The following is a 16,879-nucleotide window of genomic DNA, read 5'->3' on the forward strand; positions in this document are numbered from 1 at the left end:
AATTACACCAAGCAATGATGGATATTCAAAAGTTACGTTCAAAGGTGGGATTAAAATTCAAGGCGAAAGGTTACTAATGCAAGCATTCGCTCATGGCATTGCTATCCACAGTGAAAGTGAAGAAGGATTACAGGATCTGTTGAATGGCATGAATAGTCTAATGAATATGTCATATGAGTAAGACGAAAGTAATGAGAAGTAGCAGAAATGAGAACTGCGAGAAACTTATAAGAATTGGCCATTAACGGTAGACAAAGTTAAGGGATTATGGTTTAGGCGGCAAAATCACCCATGACGCACGGTGCAAGGCAGACATAAAAAACAGACTACCACTGGTAAAAAGGCCATTCCTGGCCAAGAGAAGTATACTAGTATCAAACGTCGGTCTTGAGGAAGAAATTATTACGAATGTGCGGTTAGATCACGATGTTGTATAGTAGTGAAACATTGACTGCGCGAAACGCGGGATACAAGAGAATCGAAGCGTCTGAGATGTGGCGCTACAGAAGACTGTTGAAAATTCGGTGGAATGATAAGGTAAGGAATGAGGAGGTTCTCCGCAGAATCGGCGAGGAAGGGAGTATTTTCGTAACTCTGACAAAAAAGGACAGTACGACAAAAAAAAAACTGTTAAGACATGGGAATAATTTCCGTAATACCAATGGGAGCTGTAGAGCGTAAGAACCGTAGAGAAAGACAGAGATTGGAATACATCCAGCAAATAATTGAGGCCTTAGGTTTCAAGCGCTATTCTGTGATGAAAAGGTTAGCACAGGAGAGGAATTCGTGACGGACTGCATCAAATCAATCGTAAGACCGATGATTTGGGAAAGAGATCCAACTGAATAATTTGTGCCTTATGAGTTTCGTCCATTTATTTGAAAGCCATCATCAGTGGCCTGAAATATACACATATCTGTGATTATAGTATTTTGTTTTACTCAATGCACATTGGACATTGAGATCAGAGAGAGTTCCGGCGCTTTCTGATTTCCTGTGACGTAAAAATAATTTATATTTCTACTTATTGTTATTACTTCACAGAAGCCAAAATTGAAAGAAACGTACGTCGAATATCATATTTTTTAAATCATCACACACAGCTATTATCAACGTTACGTATTCAACAACTTTTTGCGCACAGACTTTAAAGACAACATTTTTGACAGAAGATTCAAATCAGATGGTTCAAATGGCTCTGAGCACTATGGAACTTAACATCTGAGATCATCAGTCCCCTAGAACTTAGAAATACTTAAATCTAACGAACCTAAGGACATCACACACATCCATGCTCGAGGCAGGATTCGAACCTGCGACCGTAGCAGTCGCGCGGTTCCAGACTGAAGCGCCTAGAACCTTTCAGCCACATTGGCCGGCTGACAGAAGATTCCCCTTCGGTGTTGGCAGAGGGCATATCTTGTTTATGACAACTGTCTTTCAGGAGCTAACTACGGGTATTTGCCTATACAGTTCAAATATTTAGTAATAGTAGTAATAGTAGTTTTATTGATCCGTATATCACTTTCACAAGAATATTGGTTGTCTTAGAACTTGTATTACGATTTAAGAATAGCAAAATAATATAATTTATGTCTGCAGGCACATACATACTCACAGATCTATTTTGCCGGCCGAAGTGGCCGTGCGGTTAAAGGCGCTGCAGTCTGGAACCGCAAGACCGCTACGGTCGCAGGTTCGAATCCTGCCTCGGGCATTGATGTTTGTGATGTCCTTAGGTTAGTTAGGTTTAACTAGTTCTAAGTTCTAGGGGACTAATGACCCCAGCAGTTGAGTCCCATAGTGCTCAGAGCCATTTGAACCATTTGAACAGATCTATTTTGGAAAACTTAGGAGAGGTCATCGACATAGGTCTTATAGTAGGAACCATCTCGTAATCTGCCTGAAATAATTTAGGAAAACCACAGAAAACATAAAGCCGTATAAACGGATGAATATTGGAGCCACCACCCTCCCAAACACAAGATCAGTCTGTTTAAAACAGTCCATCATTTGATTCCTCCCTAGCGTAAACACATTTTTGCAAAGACCTTATGTAACAATGTAAAACGTTAGTGCCACACTGTTCATTTATTTCTCGCCCCCAGTCTTTGTACACGCTGCACACACCGTTTAGTAATGTAACACTAAACACGCAACCAGTCCGCCCGGCTAGCCGCGCCGTCAAACGCGCTGCTTTCCGAGCGGGAAGGCGTGCAGGTCCTCGGCACGAATCCAACCGGAGGATTAGTGTCGAGGTCCAGTGTGTCAGCCAGCCTGTGGATGGTTTTTAAGGCGGTTTTCCATCTATCTCGGCGAATGCAAGCTGGTTCCCCTCATTCCGCCTAAGATACACTATGTCGGCGATTGCTGTGCAAACACTGTCTCCACGTACGCGTAACCATAATTACTCTGCAACGCAAACATTTGGGGTTACACTCGTCTGGTATGAGACGTTCCCGGGGGATCCACTGGGGGCCGAACCGCACAATAACCCTGGGTTCGGTGTGGGGCGGCGGTGGGGTGCGTAGACCTCTGTGGAATGTTATGGGGTTGTGAACCACTGAGGGCCACGGCGGGACGAAGCCTCTCCGTCGTTTCAAGGTCCCCAGTTCAATACACAATACTCAAACACACAACCAGCTGAGGTCACAACCATAGCGACTATACCTCACTTCTGTTGTGTGCACCAATACTTCCTATTTGCTAGCTTGAAAAACAGCCATAAAAAGTCCAGGAAGAGGACATGGTGTTAGTATTATATGTTCCACAGCTTTTGACGTAAGCTTTCCCAGAACAAAGAAGGAAAAATGTAGTGTTAAACCACTACGAGATATAATATATGTTTTATTATCGTTGTTGTCATTGTAGTCTACAGTCCGAATACTGGTTTGATGAAGCTGTCCCAGCTACTCTATCCTGCCAAGCCCCTTCATCTCCGAATATGTACTGCAGCCTGCATCCTTCTGAAACTGTTTCCTGTAGAAATCTCTTGGTCTTCCTCTACGATTTTCACCCCCCACACTTCCCTCCATTATGAAACTGGTGTCCCTTGATGTCTCAGAATATGTCCTACGACCCGATCCCTTGCACCTCAAATTCTATTAGCACTTCCTCGTTAGTTCCGTGATGTGCCCAAGCAATCTTCAGCATTCTTTTGTAGCACCACATTTCAAATTTTTTTATTCTCTTCTTGTGTAAACTGTTTATCGCCCATATTTGACTTCCGTACATGGATACATTCCATATAAATATTTACAGAAATGACTTCCCGCTAACAAATTTGTCTTCTTCAGAAACGCTCTTTTTGCCAACGCCAGTCTACATTTTTCTGTCGTCTCTACTTCGACTACCATTAGATATTTTGCTGCCCTGATAGCAAAAATGATCTATTTTAAGTGTCTCGTTTCCTGATCTAATTCCCGCAGCATCCCCTGATTTAATTGGGCTACATTCCGTACCCTTGTTTTGCTTTTCTTGATGTTCACCTAATATTCTTTCAAGACGTTGTCCATTCTGTTCAACTGCTCTTCCAAGTCCTTTGATGTTTCTGAAAGAACTACAATGTCGGCAAAACTCGAAGTTTTTATTTCTTCTCCTTGGACTTTAATTCGTACTCTAAATTATTATCGTTATTACTACTTATTTGTCTTAAATTTTTACCATACCCTGCTCTGTGTTATCTACATAATCCCTCAGTGTGTAGAGCAATGGTCGTGAAACTGCGGCCCGTGGACCGCATGCGGTCCGAATGAAGTATCTGTGCGGCCCACGTTTCTCAGTCGTCTAGCAAATGACAGCCGAATCTAAAAGCGTCAGGTAACGTAAAGAACTTCTTAAGAGTGCAGTTTTCGTGCAATGTAAGAAACAAAAAGAGTACAGAAACAGTAACGTTTTGAATTGGTCACTTACTTCGTGGGCAGAAGGATATTTAGCGTCGCCACTGCTGGGTTAGAAGATGTAAGAGAGGGAGTGTGTTGTTGTTTGTTTCTAGTAAGGACAACTCACGAGCATCAGCGACTCGTAACAGTTAGCTGCTTAGTATAAATTTTGACCAGGAAAAAACATAGATTGGTGAATGAGGATTACCGAGACGATCATTTTCAAATGCAGTACATAACTGTAGCAAAGAATATTAAGTTAAAGCTACTGTAATACAATGCAATGGGTAGAAGAAAAATGGCATTCAAAATATTTACTTAACAGTTGTGATCGTCTCTCGTATTGCGCAATGACTTCAAATATAAGTACAATTACTGTTAGTAATCAATTAATCATACGCCCATACAGACAATGCAATAATACTTCATGAGGCAGTTACAGTATCACAACTTTGTGGTCGCTTATGATTGTTTATTTATTAATATTGGAAAGTGACCCACCGCCTTGGTAACTATGGTGGGCCGTTTGCTACTAAAAGTTACCGAGCCAGTTGGCGCGGCAGTTAGCACACTGGACTCGTCGCGCTCGGGAGGACGCTGGTTCAAGCCCGCGTAAGGCCATCCAGAGTTAGGTTTTCTGTGATTTCCCTAAATCGCTCCAGGCAAATTGCGGGATGGTTCCTTTGAACGTGCAAGACCGATTTGCTTCTCCATCCTTGACACAATCCGAGCTTGTGCTCCATCTATAATGACCACGACGTCGATGACACGTGAAACCTAGACTTCCTTCCTTCCTACTAAAAATTAGTAACAAGCTGCAGAGAGACTCTTCGTCTTTGTCTACAGCTTCTCTTGGTGCTGTTATTTTTCTTGTCTTTTACATAATTATACTGTTAATTAAAAAACATATGATACATAAAGTACATGGCGGGAAAGGAAGAATTTTTACTATATTCTTAAGAAGAAATAATAGAAGAAAGGAAAGGCGATTTCAAGTGGGGGATCGGTAAATACACTATTGGCCATTAAAACTGCTACACCAAGAAGAAATGCAAATGATAAACGGGTATTCATTGGACAAATATATTATACTAGAACTGACATGTGATTACATTTTCACGCAATTTGGGTGCATAGATCCTGCGACATCAGTACCCAGAACAACTACCTCTGGCCGTAATAACGGCCTTGATGCGCCTGGGCATTGAATCAAACAGAGCTTGGATGGCGTGTATAGGTACAGCTGCCCATGCAGCTTCAACACGATACCACAGGTCACCAAGAGTAGTGACTGGCGTATTCTGACGAGCCAGTTGCTCTGCCACCATTGACCAGACGTCAGTGATCTGGAGATTGTGCTGGCCAGGGCAGCTGTCGAACATTTCCTGTATCCAGAAAGGCCCGCACAGGACCTGCAACATTCGGTCGTGCATTATCCTGCTCAAATGTAGGGTTTCGCAGGGATCGAATAAAGGGTAGAGCCACGGGTCGTAACACAACTGAAATGTAACGTCCACTGTTCAAAGTGCCGTCAATGCGAACAAGAGGTGACCGAGACATGTAACCAATGGTACCCCATGCCATCACGCCGGGTGATACGCCTGTATGGCGATGACGAATACACGCCTCTAACGTGCGTTCACCTCGATGTCGCCAAAAACGGATGCGACCATCATGATGCTGCAAACAGAACCTGGATTTATCCTAAAAAATGACGTTTTGCCATTCGTGCACCAAGGTTCGTCGTTGAGTACACCATCGCAGGCGCTCCTGTCTGTGATGCAGCGTCAAGGGTAACCGCAGCCATGGTCTCCGAGCTGATAGTCCATGCTGCTGCAAACGTCGGCGAACTGTTCGTGCAGTTGGTTGTTGTCTTCCAAACGTCCGCATCTGTTGACTCAGGGATCGAGACGTGGCTTCACGATCGTTACAGCCATGCGGATAAGATGCCTGTCATCTCGACTGCTAGTGATACGAGGCCGTTGGGATCCAGCACGGCGTTCCGTATTACCCTCTTGAACCCACCGATTCCATATTGCCAATAGTCATTGGATCTCGACCAACGCAAGCAGCAATATCGCGATACGATAAACCGCAATAGCGATAGGCTACAGTCCGACCTTTATCAATGTCGGAAACGTGATGGTACGCGTTTCTCCTCCTTACACGAGGCATCACAACAACGTTTCACCAGGCAACGCCGGTCAACTGCTGTTTGTATCTGAGAAATCGGTTGGAAACTTTCCTCATGTGAGCTCGTTGTAGCTATCGCCAGCGGCGCCAACATTGTGTGAACGCTCTGAAAAGCTAATCATTTGCATATCACAGCATCTTCTTCCTGTCGGTTAAATTTCGCGTCTGAAGCACGTCATCTTAGTGGTGCGGCAATTTTAATGGCCAGTAGTGTACTTCGAACCTGGTTCACTTATCGCACTCTATTCTGCTATGGTTACTACTGTTTGGATGTATGTTGTGAGATTAACTCTACGAACTTCTCAGAGGCACCTTGTACATATTTGTATAGGTCACCAATCAATAATAAGAACGGCAGATATGCGGTCCGAGGTACTACCCCACAATGTCAGTTTTGGTTTAGATTAGATTAGATTAGATTAGTTTTCGTTCCATAGATCCGTGCTGAGGAGATCCCCGTGCATGTGGAACATGTCAATTTTTTTAAGCTGAAATAACAATACTAATATTATGAATATATACAATACATCACTTGTTTCTATTAAAAAATTTGTCAGTGGAGTAGAAGGAGTTGGCCACTAGTAAGTCTTTCAGGCTCCTTTTAAACTGATCTTTATTTGTAACTAAATTTTTTATGTTTACTGGCAAATTATTGAAGATGAGTGTTCCTGAGTAGTGGACCCCTTTTTGAACTAAAGTAAGTGCTTTTAAGTCCTTGTGCAGATCATTTTTGTTCCTGGTATTGTATGTATGAACTTAGCTGTTTGTTGGAAAAAGAGATATATTATTTAGGACAAATTTCATTAATGAGTAAATATACTGAGAGGCTGTAGTTAGTATACCCAGTTCTTTGAAGAGGTTTCTACAGGACGTCCGTGAATTTACTCCACAAATAATACGTATTACACGCTTTTGGACTCTGAAAACTTTTGTTTGACTTGAAGAGTTACCCGAAAATATTATACCATATGACATTATGGAATGAAAGTAGGCAAAGTATGCAAGCTTTTTCATTTTTATGTCGCATATGTCTGCTAACTCTCGAATTGCAAATACAGATTTGTTAAGGCGTTTCTGCAGTTCTGTGGTGTGCTCTTCCCAACTGAATTTATTATCAAGTTGTAATCCCAGTAATGTAAGACTGTCAACCTCTTCTATCTGCTCTTCTTCGTATTTTATGCATATTCTGGGTCGAAACCTCTTACAGGTTCTGAATTGCATATAGTGAGTCTTTTCGAAGTTTAATGTCAGTGAGTTGGCTTTAAACCATTTATTAATACCCATGAAAATATCATTAGCAGATCTTTCTAGAACTACACTTGACATACTATTTATTGCAATACTTGTGTCATCTGCAAACAAAACGAACTCTGCTTCTGGCAGTGTAACTGATGAGAGATCATTAATGTACACAAGAAAAAGCAATGGCCCTAAGATGGATCCCTGTGGGACACCACATGTAATTTCTTCCCATTCTGATGATGACTGATGACTTAATTCACTAGTCCCTTGCACTGACACCTTTGTTTCCTGTTAGTGAGGTATGACTTGAACCATTTTGCAGCACTGCCCGTGACACCATAGAATTCTAATTTACTTAAAAGGATGTTGTGGTTCACACAATCAAATGCCTTTGACAAATCACAGAAAATACCTACTGCTTGTAATTTGTTATTTAATGAATTAAGTACATTTTCACTGTAGGTGTAAATAGCCTTCTCGATATCAGAACCCTTCAGAAATCCAAACTGTGTTCTTGATACTATGTTATTTGTGGTCAGATGGTTGAGCAGCTGCCTGTACATTACTTTTTCTAAAATTTTTGAGAATGCTGGCAAAAGTGAAATCGGTCTGTAGTTTGATGGTATCTCTTTATCCCTTTCTTGAATAGAGGCTTAACATCTGCATATTTTAGCCAGTCAGGAAACGTCCCAGTTATAATTGACTGGTTACACAAGTAACTTAGAATTGTACTAAACTCACAAGAACATGCCTTAATTAACTTTGTTGATATTTCATTGTATCCACTAGAATGCTTTGTTTTTAAAGATTTTATTATGGACGTTATTTCGTTTGGTGAAGAGAGTGATATATTCATGTACTTGAAGCTATTTGTGACGGCTAGTTTCAGATATTCAAGGGCATTATTTACTGATCCTGAAAGTCCCATTCTATCAGTAACGGATATAAAGTATTTGTTAAATAGATTTGCCACACTATGCCTATCAGTTACTAATGTGTCATCTAACCTTAGTGCTATTTGCTCCTGTTCCTTTCTGGTTCTACCAGTCTGCTCTTTCACTATATCCCATATTGTTTTTATTTTGTTCCCTGACATTGCTATCTTCTTCTCGTAGTGCATTTGTTTAGACGTCTGAATTACTTTTTTTAATGTTTTACAGTATTCCTTGTATTTAGCTAAATCATCAGCATTGGAGCTATTCTTGGTCGACAGATACATTTTCCTTTTTGTCTTACAGGAAATCTTTATTCCTTGTGTAATCCATGGTTTTATTATAGACTTCTGTTTAATTTGAGTAACTTTTAGAGGAAAACAGTTTTCAAACATGGTACTGACATTGTTCATGAATGTGTTATATTTTTCATTCATGTCATGAGAACTATAAACGTCTTTCCAGTTCATATCTTTGAGCAGTTTTCTAAAACACTCAATTTTTGGTTGATTGACTACTCTCCTGTACTCAGATTTAGCAGTCTTGATAATCTGCTTAGAATTTACATCTAAAACAAGGAGCTGCATGTCATGATCTGATAGTCCATTTATAACAGGTTTTATGATATGATTTTGTTCCTTTGATTTGTCTATAAAAATGTTATCAATGGCTGTCCTTGAGGATTTAGTGATCCTAGTTGGAAAGTTTACAGTGTGAGTTAGATTGAAAGACAACATTACTAACTGCAGTGAATGTTTACTGGAAGATTGCATTAGAAAATCTGTATCAAAGTCACCAGCAATCAAAATTTCTTTTTTCTTCCTGTTAAATAACCCAAAAGAGCTTCTAGATGATCTAAGAATAGATTATAATTTCCTGCAGGTGCTCGGTAAATAGTTATTATTATATAGGATCTGTTATGGAACTCTACTTCTGTTGCACATGCTTCTAGATGCTGCTCTAAACAGAATTTATTAATGTCAATGTTTTTGAATTTATGGCAGTTTTTGATAAATGTGGCAACTCCTCCTCCAGCCATATCTACTCTGCAGAAGTAGGAAGCTAGCTTAAATCCTGAAATGTCTAACATATCTATATCAGTGGTCACTTGATGTTCAGAGAGGCAGATTATGTCAATTTGGTTAGATGAATTCATTTCATCGATACAAATGAGTAGTTCATCAACTTTATTTCTAAGTCCCGGAATGTTCTGGTGTAATAAAGATAACTGATACTGCATACTAATGGGATTGTAACTGCTTTGGCGAAGATGAACTGGCAGTTTCTGATTACTTTCTGTTAAACACTGTTTAAATGGAGGCTGTATGATAAAATCTGACTCCTGTTCATCTGTTTTCTCAAACTGAGTGCGGCTGCCAATCTCTCTTAAAACTCGTTTTCTTTCCCCCTTTCCTATCCTAAAAAAGACATCCCTCTGACACCTGTGACCACTGGTATTTTACCACTTGTGCCAGTGTCCCCCCTTAAGTTTTCTGCAATCAACCCACACAGTTTCCCTTCCCTTTCCTATTGAGGTGAAGGCCATGCCTAGTGTAGTCCCACCTATCGATAGCATCCACAGGAATCAAACCAATATGGGACCCTATATCCGTCCTGAGCAGCCACTCCAACTCCAAGTTCACCCTCCCTACGGAAGAGTTCAAATGAGGCCGATCATGGCGTCTCAACACAGACACAAATCCCACACTCGTATGCTTCGTTGCTGATGCTATCTTCACCAGGTCACTCTCTATGGAATATTCAGAGTCTCTGCCAATGCTATTTCCCGGACCACCCACTATAACCACGGCATCCTCCTTTGTGAAATCCTTGCATAAAGTACCTACATCCTCTTTTACCTGACCCAGATCTGCACTAGGCTTGAAAAAGTTTGTGACCTGGTACTCTGGACCTAGATTTTCCTGCAGTAATTGGCCAACACCTCTACCATGGGAATAACAAACAACAGAACTTTCTTTCTCTTTACAAATTTCCCTACCTTTTTCAAGTCCTTGAAAGCTTGTTGTGCCCTTTCTACAGCTTCAGCTACATGAGGCCCATCCGATTCTGACTGAGGCAACAGGTCAAATCTATTTTCAAGATTTATAACAAAGCTGTCTGATGCTCTCCTTTGCCTGTTCCCCCTATTCGCTGTTGCCACTTCCCACCTCTGTTCACCCTTCTCCCTCTTTAACCTGTCCAGATCCTCCCTTGCCTTGTCTAGGTCAGCTTGAAGAGCTGCAATTTTCCCTTCCTGTTCCAGTATTTTCCTATCTCTACTGCAGATCCTACAATACCACTGGTGAGCCTCATTTATGTCCCCATTTCCCACGCCACTACATTCGCCCCAATGAAAGAAACTACAGCACCCATCACACCATACCGCGGAACTAACGATCCTACGGCATGTCACACACTTATCACTCATGGTAAAAACAGAAATCGTATAAGCTGATTTAAGTAGTGACTAAAACGTAAACAAAGGACCCTAGAAACTATTCAGGCAGATATAAATAAATTCAAAGAGTACTGAATAAAAAAACTGGTGATTACATATAACTGACTGTTTACTTACGATACGCGCGCGTGAAATTAAGCCTAAAATCCGTGCTATAGGCGCGAGAAGGAAAATAAACTTCTTACCCCGTTTAATCTTCTTTAACACTTCACTGACACTTCCACTAATGTAACAACACTTATATTTATACCAACTGGAAACGTTTATCTATAAGTTTAATTCACTGCTTACTTACGATTCGCGCGCGTGAAATTAGGCCTAGGATTCGTGCTACAGGCGCGAGAAGAAAAATACGCTTCTTACCCCGTTTAATCTTATTTTATACTTCACTAACACTTCCACTAATTCAACAACACTTATATTTATAACACCTGTACACGTTTAAAAATAGCTTAATAACAACGCTTTTCATAATTATTTAGTGCAGCAAATACTCGAAGACTCCGCGTCGGCGCAGTGTTGCCAACCTGATCATGAGCCAAAACGTTTGATGACTACAGGTATATAGTGTATTGCGTAAGAGTTACTTTTAACTGGCTATTTAAATAAGTTTGTTGTAGTGGTCTCTAACATCCTTGTGTAGCTTATTGCACAGTTTTATTCATTAGGAGAAGAACCTGAAGCTACTCTTCCATAGTCTGTATTACGTGCTAGATTTTTGATATTCAAGACATCAGTTGAGATTAATTTACTGCTTGCGATTTAGTTTTCTACGCAGATTTCAGGATTAGGTACTTCTATAGGCCGCAGAAATATATGTCAGATACAGAAGGGGCGATCAAAAAGCTTCCATTCGAAGGCCGTAGAGTCCAGAATCGGTATGCCAGTCAGGAAAACTCACCGTGAGCATTGAGGCAATTATCCCACCGACGCACCAGGCTGAAGATAGCCACTTGTTAAAACGCAGTGGCCTGCGGGAAGAAGTCCGTAACTGCCTGCTCGACATCCTCGTCCGACAGGAATCGTCGACCCTTTAAGGCCTTTTTTACGAGACCGAAGTCGTGATAATCGCATAGGCGGACATCAGAAATATAGAGTGGGTACTCGAGTGTCTCCATCTGAGTTACTGTACCTCCTGCGTTACAACATTTCCGATATGTGGACGTGTGTTGTTATGAAACAGCACGGAACTTGGCGCAGCATTCCACAACGGTGGTTTTCGAGAGACATTGCAATGTATTGTATGTGAACCGGGGACCTAGAAACGACGGAAAGGCTCCGTCCCCGCTGTGGTCCACAACCCCACGACGACTACCGCAGTCCACTTCACTCCTACGGTGCCCCACACCAAACCCAAGGTTATTTATGGTGCGGTTCGGCCCCCAGTGGACACTCCCCCGCCCCCCCCCCCCCCTCCGTGAACGCCTCACACAAGATGAGTGTAACCCCTATGTCTGCGTGATAGAGTAATGGTGGTGTACGCGTACGTGGAGAAATTGTTTGTGCAGCAATCGCCGACATAGTGCAGCTGAGGCGGAATAAGGGGAACCAGCCCGCATTCACCGAGGCAGATGGAAAACTGCCTAAAAACCATCCACAGACTGGCCGGCTCACCGGACCTCGACACAAGTCCCCAAGGCGGATTCCTGCTGGGAACCAGGCGCTCCTTCACACTCCGGAAAGCCGTGCGTTAGACAGCTCGGCTAACCGGGCAGGCTTCGAGAGACAACTGCCATACACAAATTCTTCATTCTTCAGTGGTTGTCTACCGGTGTTTGTCCTTCGGCAGTACTTGGGCCCTGTTTGGACACGTTTTGTAATAGCGTCGCCATGGTTCACATTTCCGCGTTTACCGCACACACGTCGGTAAGACACGAATGCCACACTAATCCCCTACGTATATGTCGGTGGTTATATATTGATAAGCCACAACATTATGTCCTCTGCCCACGGGAGGTGGTTCGCAGCTGTCAGCGTGTGTTCGATTACTTCCACAGGACCCGCACAAGCGCAAATGTCTCCCACAGCATAATTCTACCCACCAGCCTGCGTCCGTGGCGCGCTGTACGTTTCGAGCCACCGATCAACTCGATCACGGCGTTTGTGGAGACGACCATCGGCCTAATGTAGCCAACAAGTGATTCACCTGAAGAGCCGACACGTTTTTTCCATTGATCGACGCTCGAATCCCGATGGGCCCGTGACCACTGCAATCGTACTGACGATGTCTTTGGGTCAACATGTGAACACGTAGGGGTACACAGCTACGGAGCTCCGTGTTTAACAACGTACGATGAAAAGTGTGCTCCGAAATACTTGTTCGTGCTTTAGCATTGTGCTCTTTCGGAAGATACCACAGATCACCAACTATCCTACTTTGCAGAGCAAACAAGCCTCAGAACCCCACGGTCTGTGAAGATGTAGCACGTGAATATTTGACCACCTTCGCCGTTTCGTAGATACTTGCTCACGGGAACTGCGTAATAATAATCTGCCCGCCCTTGTCAAAGACGCTTATCTCAATGGATATTCTCATTTACACCCCATTTCTTCGCTAGGGTGATCCCTGTCCGTGACTGCTCCGTACATACTTTGTTACCGCGTCACATGCCTACAATGTCACCAGGCGGCACCAGAATCTCCCTTGTCTGAAAAAAGAAGATTTTAGACTTGGGAGGCTCGTTCTCACTGTAGGCATGGCCATGTTCCGGCAAAAAAAAAAAAAAAAAAAAAAAAAAAAAGTCTATCTAGACGGGACCACAGTCCCTCATTTACGGAGAGATCTAATCTTTCCAGGCGGACCATTTCTGATTTCTGAAAGAAATCCGTCCGCAGGTAATTCCAAAGAGCTCCGCTTCCCAGAATCACGCGCACAGCCAGGTCGCTGGACTGAGAACTTGTGGCCTGCAACCAATCTCTCCACCTGTTCTCCGTCGCCTCCACTACAGCCCCTCAGCTACAGGTTCTCTACAGGCTACACAAGCAGTTATAAGAACATTCTGCCCACAATTTCCTCACGTAAAAAAGTCATAAACCACACATACCAAAATCTAATACTGTGGACGATCGAGATCTTGACCTAAAATATGAATATTAATTTGACTGATAGTGTTATAAATAAGACAGTGGCGGGCCAGCTCTCAACATAAGACCGATGTTATTCTGTTCAATATGAATTTGTATCAAAAGATGCACAATGTATACGTTAAGCTGCATGCCGACAAGTCGAAATACACGTGCGAACAAGAAGTTAATAGTTTGTGGAAGAAAACTAAGCTGAAGTTCAAACACAAAAACCTCTTAGTAATCACATAAATCAAGAGATTGAAAAGTTACATAATTGTACGGTTCAAAGAAGGTACAAACAATGTTGCGGTTCAACTGAAAAGTAAGTTAAGATTCAATGGCATTTTATGTATGTAGGAGGTAATACCTGTATACCAGTAAAAGGTCAGTTATCTATCAGTACGATTAATACTATGTATTTCCTAGAAATCTTTGAGTCCCTCTGTCTCTGGTTGTCTGTCCGTCCGAATACTAGTCAGGGTTGCCATCTTTAAAATAAACTGTTTTTAAATGGTTCAAATTGCTCTGAGCACTATGGGACTTAACAATTGAGGTCATCAGTCCCCTAGAATTTAGAACTACTTACACCTAACTAACCTAAGGACATCACACACATCCATGCACGAGGATGGATTCGAACCTGCGACCGTAGCGGTCGGGCTGTTCCAGAATGAAGCGCCTAGAACCGCTCGGCCACCACGGCCGGCAAACTGTTTTTAATCACATGTCAAAAACATTGTTTACTACACTTTCTAAATGAAAAATTTTTATTTAAGTGTTTTCATCAATGTTTAAAACAAAAGAAAATCGTTTTAGTTACTGTCACTTTTACCCAACTATGTAGTACACCTCATGTAAAGAGGAGGCAAAGGTCACACCACATCTCACTAAATTTCACATAGCAGGGAGGGGGAGTCTGAATTTTGGAGGAAAAAAAGAGAGCTCACGTAATCAGTGGATTTCCCTTTACTGTAAAGAGGCCTCCGTCTCCCTCTGCAGTTTTTACCCTCTTATTCATTCCCCCCGCCCCCTCACCCACAGAAACACACTTCCCTCCCTTCGTTAATGCATCAGTATTATTCCTATCAATCTAACCCATCTTTTTTTGGCCAAACTGTGCCACAAATTCCTTTTCTCCTAATGCAACTGATTGCCAGTTCATTATTCATCTCATCTAGCCATCTCAACTTCAGCATTTTTCTGTAACAGCACATTTCAAAGCTTCTCGTCTCTTTTTGCCTTGTTTAAAAAAATGGCTCTCAGCACTATGGGACTCAACTTCTTAGGTCATCAGTCCCCTAGAACTAGTTAAACCCAACTAACCTAAGGACACCACACACGTCCATGCCCGAGGCAGGATTCGAACCTGCGACCGTAGTGGTCTCGCGGTTCCAGACTGCAGCGCCTAGAACCGCACGGCCACTTCGGTCGGCTGCCTTGTTTATCTCACACCGCATGGGGCGAGACATGAGGCAAGTATTTTCAGAAAGGTCTTCCTAACGCTTAAATTTTCATTCAGTATTAACATATTTCTCTTTCTTAGCAAAGGTTTCCTTGATGCTGCCAGGACACATATTATATTCTTTCTACTTCGTCCATTGTCTGTTATTCTGCTGCCCAAATAAAAAATTCATCTCTTTCTTTCAGCTCCTCATCTCCTAACCGAATTCGTAGAGGATCAGCTTATTTATGCTATAAGCATTAAAACACTACACTACTTACGTTTGTTCATACAGAGCACAATGCGTTTCAGGAGTTCATTTCAACATGTATATGGTTCTACATTATTAATATAAAGTATATAATGTCAGTTTGTTTGTGTTGTTGTGCTTGTCTGGTTGTACAATGATCTTTTTATGATTTTAAGGTCATTTATTAATAAATTATTGAGAGTGATGGTTTCCGTGTTTGTGAATCCATGCACAGTGAACGAGGCATAGTACCTCAATAGCTTGAAAAAACGACTGAAGGGCAGTAGAAGCAGAATTAAACTCACACATTCAAACATCGCATACTATATAATATTAATGAAAATCGCAGCAACTGAAAATGAGAGTAAATTCCTGAACATGTTGCGCAATGCATTAAAAACGTAACTTGCTGAGTGTTTTATTACACAAATCATTTATATCACAGTTACGGGATTTCGAAAAGCATCGCTTATGATGAATGAAATTAAGGTATCAACTTATTTAACTCAAATACAACTTCATTACACTTTTTGCTTTTGTTGGTCTTCGTGTTCATTTTACAACCTCTTTTTAAAACACAGTCGGCATTACCAGTTTTCCATTGTTCTGTAAATAATACATATCAGTATTTCGTAACCATTACTTCTTGAACTGAAGCTTCTGTAGTATTTAGACCTGCCAGTACCTACCTTCTTTGAAATTGGGATTATTACATTCTTCTTGCAGTCTGAGGGTATTTTACCTGTCTCACTTGTAGCTACTGTATACCAAGTAGAATATCTTTGTCATGTACCACACTATAAATGGATTTGCCAGTATTACACTACTGGCCATTAAAATTGCTAAACCACGAAGATGACGTGCTACAGACGCGAAATTTAACCGACAGGAAGAAGTTGCTGTGATATGCAAATGATTGGCTTTTCAGAGCATTCATACAAGGTTGGCGCCGGTGGCGACACCTACAACGTGCTGACATGAGGAAAGTTTCCAATCGATTTCTCATACATAAACAGCAGTTGACCGGCGTTGCCTGGGAAAATGTTGTTGTGATGCCTGGTGTAAGGAGGAGAAATGCGTACCATCACGTTTCCGACTTTGATAAAGGTCGGATTGTAGCCTATCGCAATTGCGGTTTATCGTATCGCGACATTCCTGCTCGCTGCTCGCTTTGGTCGAGATCCAATGACTGTTAACAGCATATGGAATCGGTGGGTTCAGGAGGGTAATACGGAACGCCGTGCTGGATTCCAACGGCCTCGTATCACTAGCAGTCGAGATGACAGGCATCTTATCCGCATGGCTGTAACGGATCGTGCAGTCACGTCTCGATCCCTGAGTCAACAGATGGGGACGTTTGCAAGACAACAACCATCTGCACGAACAGTTCGACGACGTCTGCTGCAGCGTGGTCTA

This window comes from Schistocerca nitens, chromosome 9 (genome assembly GCF_023898315.1).
Source record: "Schistocerca nitens isolate TAMUIC-IGC-003100 chromosome 9, iqSchNite1.1, whole genome shotgun sequence".
Lineage (NCBI taxonomy): Eukaryota > Metazoa > Arthropoda > Insecta > Orthoptera > Acrididae > Schistocerca > Schistocerca nitens.